At 41.4% G+C, this 14,312-nt stretch overlaps 1 protein-coding gene across 4 annotated transcripts in view; it reads right to left on the bottom strand.

Annotated features, from left to right (window-relative positions):
• SNAP47 (synaptosome associated protein 47) overlaps window positions 1–14,312 on the bottom strand; it is a 67,352-nt gene that overhangs the window by 41,786 nt on the left and 11,254 nt on the right. The window lies entirely within an intron of this gene.

The following is a 14,312-nucleotide window of genomic DNA, read 5'->3' as shown; positions in this document are numbered from 1 at the left end:
TTCCATCTAACTGGTATCTAAATAACGCTTCATCCAACAACACAGGGATGTACACTCTTCTCAAGTATAAATGGAACATTCTCCCACATAGATGCTATGCTAGACCATGGGTCAGAAAACTTTTTATACAAAGGGCCAAACAATAAATATTTTAGGCTTTGAGGACCAACTGCCTCTGTTACAAATATTCAACTCTTCCATTAGACCAGGAAAACAACCACAAATGAATGGGCATGGCTGTGTCCCAATAAAACTTCATTTGTAAAAATAGGAGGTGGGATGAATTTAGTCCATAGGCTGTCATTTGCCAGCTCCTTACTAAGTCACAAAACAGGTCTCAATAAATTTAAAAATATTTAAATAATGCAAAGTATCTTTGTTCCCTGACCATGATGGAATGAAATAGAAATCAACAGAACGGAATTTCAGAAGACCACAAATATTTGGAAATTAACCCACTTCCAAATAACCAATAGGTTAAAGAAAGAATCCTGAGGACAATTAGAAAATGGTCTGAGCTACATAAAAATAAAAATACTGCATACCAAAATTTATGGGATGCAGCTAAAGCAGTAGAGGGAAATTTATAACCATAAAACCTGTATTACAAAAGAAGATCTCAAATCAAAAACATAAGCTTTCACATTAAGAAACAAGAAAACAGAAGAGAAAGTTAAAGAGGGGAGGAAATCAATGAAATGGAAAAGAGAAATATAAAAGAAAAATCACTGAAACCAAAAGTTAATTATTAGAAAATATCAACAAAATTGACAAACTTTTCAGTTGGACCAACCAAGAAGAAAGAACACAAAAATTACTAAAATCGGGACTTCCCTGGTGGTCCAGTAGGTAAGACTCCACACTCCCAGTGCAGGGGCCCCAGGTTCGACCCCTGGGGAACTAGATCCCACATGCATGCCACAACTAAGAGTTCACATGCCGCAACTAAGAAGCCCTCATGCGGCAACTAAAAGATCCCGCACGCCACAATGAAGATCCTGCGTGCCACAACTAAGACCCAGCACAGCCAAAATAAATAAATAATAATCTTTTAAAAAATTACTAAAATTGGGAATGAAAGCAGAACATTAATACAGACCTTACATAAATGAAAAGGATTATAAAGGAAGCCACAAGCAACTTTACGCTACATTAGACAATTTAGATAACATTTAAAAATTCCTAGAACAACACAAACTACTAAACTGACTCAAGAAGAAAAGGAAAATCTGAATATACCTATTCAAGTAAAGAAATGAACTGGTAATCATATTCCACACACAAAAAAAACTCAGGCCCAGTTGGCATCAGTGGTAAATTCTATTAAGATTTAAAGAAGAAATAATACCAATCCTTCACAAATTTCTCCAGAAACTACAGATGAGGGACAGTATTACCCAAACCAAAGTTAGATAAACACATCACAAGAAAGAGAACTACAGACCAATAAACCTCATGACTACAGACACAAAATCCCCAACAAAGTTACCAAACCAAACCCAAAAGGACTATGTACCATGACCAAGTGGGACTTATCACAAGAACAAAAATATCTGAAATGTTTAGTATCTGAAAATCAATTAATGTACTACACTGTATTAACAGAATCAAGGACAAAAACCACATGACCATCTCAATAGATGGTGCAAATGCATTTGATAAAACCCAATATTCATTCTTAATAAAAACACTAAATGAACCAGATATAGAAGGGAACTTCCTCAATCTGATATCAGAAACCTACAGGCAACATCAAACTTAACAGTGAAAGACTGAATGCTTTCTCCCCTAACACTGGGAGCAAGTAAAGGATGTCTGCACTCACCACTTCCAGCCAACACTGTATTACAACTTCTAGATAGTACAATTAGGTAAGAAATAGAAATAAAAGGCATCAAGATTAGAAGCAAAAAAGTAAAACAATCTTTATTCACAGAAGACATGATTCTGCAGGTGGAAAATCCTACAGATCCACACAGAAGCCACTAGGACTAATAAACAAATTCAGAAAGTTGGCTGGATACAAGACAAGATCAATTGAAGGCCTTCCAATTCGAGGACTAGATAGAGTAGATACGCTTCTCCCTGTTCTCCCCACTAAATACAGCTTAAAACCCTGGATATTATATATGAAACACACATAAGATTATGGAGAGTGGAGAGAAAAAGTCAGGCTGGCTAGGTCTCAGGACTTCAGAAACTTTGAGGAAGCGAGTTCTCTTTTTATTAACTATATTCTGAACTGAGTCCTGAAGAAGCCAGAAACCTGGATAAACAGACAATAAATAAATAAATAAATAAAAGAAAGCCTGCTCTCCCTACCCTATAGAAAAGGGGAAGCTGTCAAGACAGAGAACTTTTAGTCAATAACATCTCTACTCCAGCCAAACTCCCCAGAAAGAAGTACAGCCCACTCCCACCCTCATCAGCAAACACATGAGGAGCCTAGACATGGACCCTCTCCTACCTGCACTGAGGGGTACTTCTTCTTAACTGGGGTAGTGTCAGAGAAGGCCATGTGAGGAGCCAGCAGTAATGAGGGAAACCTTACAGGTCAACATAGGCCAGGAGGGGGTAACAAGACAGCCGTCATTCTCCCAATCAGGGTGGTATTAGCAGAGGCCTGTGGGGAAACCTGAAATTCCACTCCCAGTCAGTAGCAACAGGTGTCCTTTTCCATCCCAAGGCATAAACTAGGGCCAAGAGGAGAATCTGGACATTCATCCCCACATGGCAGTAAGAAGAATCAGCTTCTTACTCCCCGGGGCAATGTGTCAAAGGAAGATCTGCTAAAACAGAAGATAATGTCCAGAGTCCCATAAGATAATACCCTATACGATACAGAAAGAGAATAGATAGATTAGTGGTGACCTGGGCTAGACTGAGAACAGAGAGTGACAGTAAATGGGCTTGAGGCAACTTTTGGGGGTGATGGAAATGTCCTAAAATTGAACTATAGTGATGTTTGTCCAACTCTGTAAATTTACTAAAAATCATTGTTCATATAAAATGAGTGAATTTTGTGGTATGTAAATTAGAAAGCTGTTCTAAAATATCTACACAGACACATTGGAGTAAAAAAACATCAGAACATCTAAAATAGGGGAAAAAAAACATTAGCCAGAAAGAAACAGTAAATTCTCTTTAGCAATAATATATGCAAAAAGGACAATGGAAAAACATTTTCAAAATGTTGAGCTAAATTTGGCTCAATTGTGAAGAGCCAAATTATCATTCAGAGTGTCAGTAAAATAAAGGCATTTTCCAACATATAAAGACTGAGACAATACTACTTACTCACAGACCCCAGTGAAAACAGAATCAGACCAATTATTTCACCAAGTAGATTCCAGCAAACTGCGATCAAATCTGCGTTACTAACATGTCCTTGTTTCATTTAAAGAGACATGTGTGAACCTGTGTGCTTAACTGAACAGAACAGACTGCCTTTTGGATTTGAACTCCACCTTATGCTCATATAGCAGGAACCAAATTTTACTCTTGTACTGGGCAAAGGCAGATGACTGACCACATGACTGCTGTGGCCACATTTCCAAGATAAAATCTGGACACTCCAACAACAGATTTCCTAGTATCCTATGCAAAGTGCTTAGAAACCCAATGAAATGTAAATTGTAATTATATCTTCCAATCACAATTCTTGACAAACAACTGAGGTAATGGTTCTAAGACACCAAATAAATTCTTTTGTTTATTTTAGCTGTGTCTCTTTTCTCGGTTGACATACATAATACCAAAAAGTAGGAAGTGTCTAATCCAGAATTTTAATATATGTAAATAAACTTTGTTTTCTAAAAATTCACTATGTAGTCCTTATTTTACCACAGAATGTGAGGAAGTGGTAAAGATCTGATTAAAGAATTGCATGGCTGTTGAATGAGCATTAGGGAACCAGGGCTCTTAACTCCCTCCCAAAAGGCAGCTGCAAATAAAGCCTCTGGACGCCAACCTCACTGACAAGACTTGCTCCAGTCACTCTGACGTTCTGCGCCACCACTTGCTTCTGCTCTGTAATGTGGACTTTACCTGGAATTTGTCTGCAGACCATTCACCCAACAGAGTTATATTTAAAGTGTAAAAAATGGTCACAGGAGCTGTCCAGGAACCCATGATATTATATAATTTAAGGTTTACAATCCTAGACATTACTCCTTGCTAAATTATTGGATTAAAAATGTCACAACATGCTCAAAGATGGAACAGTTTAAAGTTCAATAAGATACTAACTGCAACGGATTGAAACTCAAATATTTGTAAATCCAGGGATTCAAAAGGATATTAAAAATAATAATTGAACATCTTTTGAGGATGATAAAGAACAAAGTCATTACCTTGAAAACTGCTAAATACAGAAAAACAGCAAACCTCCATGAAATTTGCTCCAGAATGAAATGGTACATGAAGGGCAGCATCTATTCATAAAAGCCATATAGTTAGTGGCAGCAGGGAAGATGGTGGAATAGGAAGCTGCAGGAATCTGTCCCTCCAGCAAAATGAAGGAACTGGCAGAACTGTCTGAAGCAACTATTTTGGAACTCTGGGTCAAGGAGAACATCTGCAGCATCCAGCAGTGAGTTTGATGGAGAGACCACTATAATTTCAATCAACTTCTGCTTTCAAGCAGTAGCAGCTACCAACCCCCATCCCACAAATCCATAGCTGGCAGCTGTGGGACAGCCGCAAGTATTCTTAGTATGGCCTGTTGGAGCCAGGGTGGGCAATAAAGACCTTTCCTCCAAAAACTGGGATTGTGAGTCTGATTGGGGCTTTTGATTGCTGAGAGGCTGGCAGAGAGTTTTCTACCACCATGAGCTGAAGTGGCTTCCCAGCCAGGAGGGAATTGAGAGAAACAAAACCTATTTACTTTTTCCTTCTTCGGAACTTCAGTGACCACACTTAACAAGGAATACACGTTTTGCAAAAATAATTTGGAAAAGTCACAAAAAGTCAGTTCCAACCCTCAGCAAGCAAAACCCAGCAACCCCTGAGGCATAGGAGAATTCGATTTCCAGAGTATTATCAGTCAGCTTGGGCTGCCACAGACTGGGTAGCTTAAGCAACAAATATTTATTTCTTCCAGTTCTGGAAGCTGAAAAGTCCAAGATCACGGTGTCAACAGATTTGGTTTTTAGTGAGCGCTCTCTCCCTGGCTTGCAGACAGTCACTTTCTCTCCAGTCTCTTCCTCTTCTACAAGGACACTAATCCCATCATGGGGGCTCCACCCTCATGACCTCATCTAAACTTAATTACCTTCCAAAGGCCCCACCTCCTAACATCATCACATTGGGAGTCTGGACTTACTACACGAATTTCAGGGACACATACATTCGGTCCATAACAGAGTTAGCAAAACATAATCTTCAGAATGTGTAGTTCTAAAAAGAAAATTACAAGACATACAAAGAAAGAGGAAAATATGGCTATTCACAGAAAATAAAGAAAATTTGACAGAAATCATCTTTGAGGAAGCCCTGACATTTGAATTATTAGTCAAAGATATTATACCAACCGTCTTAAATATGTTCAATGAGCTAAAGGAAACTATGGAGAAAGAACTGAAATAAATCAGAAGAATAATGTCTGAACAAAATAAGAATCTCAATAAAAAGATAGAAATTATGAAAAGAAACCAAACAAATTCTAGAGCTGAAAAGTACAATACTGAAATGAAAAACTCACTAGAAGGAGTCAACAGCAGATCTGAGCAGGGAGAATGAAGGATCAGCAAATTTGAAGGTTATACATTTGAAATTATCCAGTCTGAGGGGAAGAAAGAAAAAAAGAAGGAAGAAAAATGAACAGAACCTGAAGGACTTATGGGACACCATCAAGCAGATCAACACATGTATTACAGGTATTCCAGATGGACAAAAGAAAAAGAGGCAGAAAATATATTTGAAGAAACACTGATTGAAAACTTCCCAAATCTGATGAGTGACATGAACGGACACATCCAAGAAGCTCAACAAACTCCAAGGAGGATAAAAAAGAGACATATTAAAATCAAACTGCTGAAACACAAAAACAAAATTTTGAAAGCAGCAAGAGTGACTTGCCATATACAAAGAATTCACAAGAAAAGCAGTCCACTGTAATCAACCAGCCACCAAGTAGCTGGCTGAACACCCTAGAGAATGGTGCCATATTGGAGACTCAGTGTTGGATCTCTGCTGCTATCAGACTGGACACACAGCAGTGGCAATAGCCAAGGTGGCCTCAATGAGTAGAAATTCATGTTGCTGAGCCCAAGCATAACCTCCATCCCTGTCATCATGTCCACTTTGTTCATGGGCCCATTGGCGATAACAGGATGGACTAGGGGAACAGGCTGACCGGTATCTAGAGAATGGGTCTTCCTATCCATTTGGTTTTTATAATTCTCTTCTGCTGAGGAGGTGCTCTGGTGAGCATTCACATGGGACATATCTTCACCTTTTTGCCCACTCAGAGAGATCTCTCCATATAATTCTACCCCAGACCTCTTCGTCATAAAGTTTCCAATCATGTTTCTTCCAGTCCCTGAACCTCCAGCCAAACCACTTGGCCACAGCCAATCAGTACACAATTCAGCCCCTGGCCATTCCTCCTTCCAAGCAATTGTTGACCAGAGTACTGCTCATCAGCCACTAATCCCAGAGGAGGACTCCAAACACGTCTCCCCACAGCGCCCTGGCATTGGAGTCACCACAAAACACAGCACAGTTAAGCACTGGATGGAGTAACGCCTTACTGAGCTTTACTCATATAGAGAAGAAACAGAGCAAGGTCAGCTCCAATAGTGGGCATAGGTCCCTCATGGCCAGCAGGTCCCTCCAGCAGTTAATGGAGGGCAACTGGCCCATGCACACCCCTCAGGACCACAGCGGAAGGACCCCTCCCCTACCCCCATGGAGTCTGAAAAACTGAAAGCTGGGGGTGTGCTTGAGGGCCACTGATGTACAGGCTTAAGCAGAACAAAAGAAGCACTGGTGGAGACTGTAAAAGGGAAAGCTATTCCCCCACAAGGTAATAAGCCTGGCATAGGCTGTGTGGGCTCTTTATCTCTTGGTAATAAAGTATTCCAGCCCCAAGGCCCATTCTTAAGAGGCCAAGTAGGGATAAAAAAGACTGCATGCACACGACTGCGTTTCCCAACACAAATGAACAACCAGGTGCACTGCTTGCAGTTCTGCCCACTGGGAGGATCTCCCTTCACCACTGTCCTTCAGGATGTCCCAGAGAGGAGCTGTCATGCCACTACTGTCCACTTCTGGGTAGTGCCTACATATTTCTCAAACTCCTCTGTGAACCAGGCCCCAGTGTTTCCTCCTCAGTCAACTGATTGTAGGGCACTCCCCAAGTAAGGAATGCATCGTAGATGCAGGGTGGGAGAGAGAAGGCAGTGTAGCAGGAGTGGGGGCGGCCATGGCATTCGGGCCAATTCCTCAGGCACCTTAACCTGTGCCTTCAGGGCCTACTTGAGCCCAATCTTTTGTATCGCACTTCCATTTGATGATGGGGTGTTGCTAAGTATGCCCAACTTTGTGGCTTGGTGGATCAGATAACATCCACTTCATGATGGGCGGCCGAGCTCATATAGCAGCTTGGTGGCCTGTGGTTAAGTGTTCAGTCTCTACTAAGGCCTAGTAGCAGGCCAAGAACTGTTTCTCAAAAGGAAAGTAGTTATCTGCAGAGGATAGCAGGGTTTTGCTCCAAAATCCTAAGGGTGAGCACTGAGATTCCCTATAGAGGTCTGCAAAAGGCTCCAAAGAGCACCCCTATCTGCCACTGACCCATCATACACCACTGGATCATATGGCCCAAGTGGCAGAGCAGCTCTGTGGCAATCTGCCCCTGTTTCAGAGCCTTCTCTTGCTCTAGGCCCTACTCAAAACCGGCAGCTTTCGAGTCACTTGGTAAATGTGCCAGAATAAGGCACCCAAATGAGGACTATGTTGCTTCCGAAAGACGAAGAAGCATTGTGCCTCCTTTCTGGTTGTAGGAAGAGCCAGATGCAACAACTTAACCTTCACCATAGAGAGATACTTCAATGAGCCATACACCACTGGACTTCTAAAAATTTCACTGAAGTAGAAGGCCCTTGAATTTCTGTCAGATTTCCCATCCTCTGATATGCAAATGTCTTATGAGTCTAGAGTAGTTGCTACTTCTTACTCAGTCCAATCAGCATTAATAGCATGCTATCTTGTGGAAGAGAAAGGCATCAAGATCTTTGTGAACTAAATTATGACATAGGGCTGAAAAGTTGGTATACCCTTGAAGTAGGACAGTGAAGGTATATTGCTGACCTTGTCAGCTGACAGAAACTGCTTCTGGTGGTCTTTACTAACAGGGATGGAAAAAAAGCATTTACCAGATCAGGTGCTGCATACCAGGTACCAGAGGATGTGTTAATTTGCTCAAGCAGTAAAACTATACATGGAGTAGCAACTGGAATTATAGTCACTACCTGGTTAAGTTTAAGATAATCCACTGTCCTGAAAGATCCATCTTTTTTCTGCACAAATAGGTGAGCTGAATGGAGATGGGGCAGGACTCACTATCCACGCATCCTTCAAGTCCTTGAAGGTGGTACTAATCTCTATAATCCCTCCAGGAATGCAAAATTGCTTTTGGTATACTATTTTTCTAAGTAGAAGCAGTTCTAGTGACTTTTACTTGGTCTTTCCCACCAGAATCTCTCTCATTCCAGAGGTCAGGGAACCAGTGTGGGGATTCTGCCAGTTACTGAGTATGTCTATTCCAATTATATACTCCAGAACTAGAAAAAATTACCATAGGATGGGTTCAGGGGCCATCTCACTGTGAGATGAACCTGAGCTAAAACTCTACTGATCACTTGACCTCCATAAGCCCCTAGGTGAGCCACAGTGATGTTTTGGGTCTCCTAGAATCAGTGTCAGTTTGGAGCCAGTGTCCAGTAGTCCCTGAAAAATCTGATTTCCTTTTCCCCAATGCACGGTCACCCTGGTAAAATGCCATATGTCTCTCTGGGAGGGGCTGGGAGAAAGATTAACAGTACAAAATTTGGTAGCATACTGGGGTCCTTCCACAAGGGGACCCACCTTCCCCGTCACTCAAGGGGTTCTGGGTGTGTAAACCGGTTCAAATCTAGAAATCAATTAAGGAACCGTGACTTTTTTTTTTTTTAATTCAGGTTAGATGCTTGTTCACATGACCTAAAACTCTTCTGCTTAACAGATCAAGTAAGAATTGAGCAGACTGCCCAACTATTTCTCTTCTAGGGGCACATGACCAACTAGCCAATGCCATAGGTCTCTGGAAGTCAGACTATTCTGATTGCTGCTTTGACTCTGCTGTCCATTATGGTAACCAACCCCAATTGTCTTTGGTGATTAAGTGCTACCACTTAGCCCTGCCACCCCAGGATCCAATTATCCCTGCTGCATTTAAGGATCCCAGCTCAGTGGCAGCCACTTCTCACTGTAATTTCTGGCCTACAGAGAAGAGCAACCACACAGCTCAAGGATGCCGGGGCTCCCCTTAAAAATTTATTTCTCACAGTCACGGTAAAAAGTGTGTCTTCTTGGACCCTGCCAGGATGGGTGAAGAGATCTCACATAATAAATCTATTCTACCATTCCAGTCTTCCTCAGTCTTGGATCCTTCCTCTGGAGTATACCAAGGCAGTTCTGACATTTCAAACTCCATTTAGTGTAGGCCACTTTTTAGTCCACATCTCAGCCAACCAACCAAACTGTTAGAGCCTTTCTAACTCCTCGAGCCATGGTACCAAATCCAGGATCTCTGCTTAGTGGGTCCATTTCAGTAAAGTCAGCCCCATCCAACTTCATATTCCTCTCACCATCACCCCACACACAAGATATCCATTCTCACACATACCCTCTGGATTTCTGTCTGTATAAATTGGAAAAATCATGCAGTTCTTTCAGAGTGCAGTGCATCTCTTCATGGGCCACACTTTATGCCTCATCTTCTGGGATGTGCTGAGACTTAACTCTAACAATATACCTGGAAGAAAAGGGGGGGGGGGGCTGGGTCTTGAAGGAAATCTGCACCGTCTTGCAAAGCAATTATCTCGGGGGAGGCCACTACAGCTTCCTCAGGCAAACTGTGGTTAATCGCCTCAGATAGGGGAGGAAGGGCTGCTTCTACTGGCAAAGAAGACTCATCAGAATTTAGGGGTTCTGTTTTCTCAGTTTCATCAGGATCTTCCCATATGTCTACATTCCAATTTTCAGGATCCCATTTCTCCCCTATCAATACCCTCAGTTTAACAGCAGACACCATGCAAAGTTGGGATTTCAATTTACATTGTAATTTAGTCACTCACAGGATGACACACTCCAGATCTGATTTTCAGAGATCTCAGTGCTGCAGCTACGGGAGCTAAGGTTTTCTTTCAAGGCAGATATAGAAATGTTCAGGTCATTATGGGGCACTCCGAACCCATCCTTTCCTTTCCACACTTTGTCCAGTAGAGTTAGAGCAGCCAGCCAATCTCATTACTCATTAGTCTGACAAAAATGTTATTAGGTTTCAAATACATGGTCACTCAGAGCCTTTTTAAAATATTTGATTACGAGCATCCCATGACGATTATTTTACATATCACCATTGCCACATCATCAGTGCCTTCTATACCACTTGAAATAAGAGTTATTAGTCGCTTTAAATCTAATCAGATTAGAGATTCCAAAAACCGTAGAATTCAGAAAACTCACCCTTCACTCTCAGTACAGAAAGAGAAAGAAAGAGGGAGGGGGACAGGGAGATAGAAAGGGAGACAGAGAGGGAAGGAGGGACAGAGGGACAGAGGGACAGAGAGAGAGAGAAGAGACCACATTTTGTGAAGACTACTGAAAACACTATAACTGCATAAATCTAGGACTGTCATGGGAAGAGACCAGATATTCTCAGACCACAGAGCACTGCTCTCAAACACTGTGACCACAGCCCTTTTCAGCAGAACCAAAAATTTCACAGTCCACCCAGGCCTTCCCATACAAGACATAACATACTAAGACAAGGCTATCCATAACAACCCAAGAGATAAGAGAATAGGGCATCCATGAAACAATAATAGGCTGCTATTCAAAAGGAACATTGGAAAACAAAAAATAAGTCTTGGAAATTAAAAACATGATAACAGAAATAGAAGGTAGGAAGATAAAATTCAAGAAATAAAAGCAGAACAAAAGGTTGAGGAGAAAGAAAAATGAGAACAATATTAGAAGATCAGTTCAGGAAGTCAGATAACAAAAAAAGGGGGAGTTCCAAAAGGAACACATTTTAAAAACTGAGGGGGAAAAATTATCAAAGAAATAATACAGGAAATTTTCCCAGCTCTGATGGACAAATTAGAGAGCTCACTGAGGGCCTACCACAATCGACTTCAAAGGACCCACACCAAAGAGCATCATGAACCACAAGACCACTCCAGGAACACCAGTCAGCTGCTCTCTGGATAACTCACCACAGAACTACACAGTATGGTGCCCTGCATGCACCCTTCCTGTTCAGGTTTTCGTATTTTAACTCTATGTTTTTCCTATAGTATTATTTGGCATATTAAAAAAACACCTTATAAATGGTATCCTGCTGTACACATCTCTTTGCAATTTGCTCTGTTTTTTTAATACTGCTTTGGGATTTATTCAAGCTGATATGTATAGATCTAACATATAACAGGTACCATGAAAGAATTAGTCTATTTTGTGACTAAAATATAGCTTAGATACCCTATCCCCCTTGAGAAGCAACTGATTGCAATTGCTTGCTACCGTCCACAATCCTTTAATGAAAGTTCATGTCCACACACACTGTGCACAAGTGCCAATGTTTCCCTAAGATACACATCTGAAAGAGCAAGGTCACAGTCATGGGGTCTGTGCACCTCTGGCTTCACTAGGTATTGACAACTGCTCTCCTAAGTGGCTGAACCATTTCATATTATTGACAAAAACATTAGAGTGCTTATCACCCCACATCTTAACCAACAGCTGGTGTTACCCAACTAATACACGTGTTGGTTTAATGTACCTTTCCCTAATTACAAGGGATGCTGAACTCCCTTTTCATTGGTCTTTTGGGATTTCTCATTTGTGAGACACTGTCGCAGAGACAACTAATGATCCCTAGTATCCATTTTCCTGTTCTTCCTTCCATAATGGAATACCTGAGTAATCTCTCACAACTACCCCGCTTCTTTGTTCCTAGGTGTAACTATGAGATTAAGTCCTACCAGTAAGATATGAGCAGAAGTAATATGTGCAACTTTGGGGTCACCTTCTTAAAGACAAGGTTCCCTGGCCTCCCTCTTTGTTCCCCCTTCCCATTGGCTGCAAATGAGTGATACCAGCAACTTTTGATGTAGTGATGGTGCCATGTGATAAGACAGGAGACCTTCTAGACAACATGCAGCTAGAGGTGAAGGCCTAAAGCAGAGCTTTCTATCTGCCTGGGATAACTACCTTCCTTTGGACCATTATATGGAGGTCTAGCTTATTTCAATCACAATATTTTTGGATCTCTGTTATAGTAGCTTCTTAGCCTAAACTCCAGTCAACGGCCTTTACTAACTTTTCTGCTGAATTGCCTTTTTCTCATTTTGCCTTTAACTAGCTGGGTATTAATCCTTTGTTGGGATATGTGTAGGTATCACAAATACTTTCTCCCAGCCTCAGGTTCATCCTTTCACTTTGTTGTTTGTCAAAAGAAGATTTACAAACCACCCAATTGTTCTCCAAAAGGATTATACCAATTGTCATTCCTAATAAGCAGTGTATGAAAATGCTTATTCACTATCCTCAGTTGGTATTGTGTATTCTTATTTCTAATTGTTACTAATTTGATCATTGAAACCAAGATTTCCATTATTTTAGTGTGCATTTCTTTGATTTCCAGTGCAAATGAACATTCTTCTAAATCTCTGGTCTCTATGTCCTGTTATGTATTGAAGATATTTAATAGGTGTCTCAATTTCCTACAGGAATGTTGTGTTAGTCTGCAAGGGCTGACTGCTATAACAAACAACTCCTGAAATCTTAAGGGCCTAGCCCCAACAGAGGATTATTTCTTGTTCACACTGTAGTCCAATTGAGGGCTGGGGTCAGGGTTCTGCTCTGGGAAGCCATTTGAGGTCCTAAACTCTGTCTAACTAATGCTTCTGTCCTAAGGCCTTCAAGTCCTGGAGGATTCCAGCAGGTAAAGGGGAAAACAGTACTAGAGATTGGGTAGGAGGGCTTTTAGAGACTAGGCCTGCAAGTGACCTACATCACTTCTGCCACAACTCAGTCATATAAACCCCAAACTGCAAGGGAGGGTGGAAAAATGTCTAGCCACGTTCCCATGAGGAAAACTCACAAAGGTCCGGTGATCTTACGTCTCAACCACCATAAGCACCCCCTCTAAGAATAAGATGCAGGGCCCTGTTCCCTGTAGCTCTAGCACGATGCCCTTTACCACACAGTGCTTAGAAATTGCAACAGGTGGCAACTGCAGAGTGGGGTCACTCAGAGGCAAGGGGTCTCACAAACAGCAGCCATGCAGCCCTGGTCTGAGAGACGGGGGGCCCACACTCAGGGCCCATCACTGAGAGGCTGCCACCTCATCCTGAGCTCTCAAGCAACCATTCCAGACATGGGGGAGAGGTTATTCCTACTAGACTCTAAGATCCCTGACTTACTTTATATGTCTTATAGTCAGTGCAGTGCTTCTCAAAGTGTGGTCTTTGAGACCCTCCAAAGGAGTCTGGGAGGTCAAAGTCACCTCATACAATACTACAACACTATTTGGCTATTTGGCTTTTTACTCTCATTCTCTCATGAGTGTAGAGTGGAGTTCCCAGATACCATGTGACTTGTGATATCACAGCAGACTGACTGCAGAAGCAGGCATGAGAATCCAGCTGTTTTCTGCTAAGCTTTACTTTAAAGAGAGGTACAAAAATCTCAAACAGTGCCACTCTTCTCACTACACATTTTGCTTTATAAAAGTTATTTTTCATTAAAAAAAATGTTATTTACGTTACTAGGTCATGGATTTATCATTGTACTTTTTAAATAAATAATTATTTAATTTCTTAGTTTTAAAAAAATATGATGCATACCAGTATATATAACCCACATCAACAAAAGCTCTTTGGGTCCTCAGTTTTTAAGGTGGGTGGGGTGGTCCCCAAGACTGAAGGTTTGAGAGTGGCTAATGCAGTGGCTAAAATGGCAGCTTCTGAAGCCAAAATGCTTTGGCTCAAACCTTGCTGCTCTACAGCTATGGAAAAGAAATTAAGATAAACTACGCTAACAAA

The sequence above is a fragment of the Eschrichtius robustus genome, chromosome 2, assembly GCF_028021215.1.
Source record: "Eschrichtius robustus isolate mEscRob2 chromosome 2, mEscRob2.pri, whole genome shotgun sequence".
Lineage (NCBI taxonomy): Eukaryota > Metazoa > Chordata > Mammalia > Artiodactyla > Eschrichtiidae > Eschrichtius > Eschrichtius robustus.
Note: the sequence above shows the minus strand (reverse complement) of the source record. Positions and strands in the feature narration are given on the sequence as shown.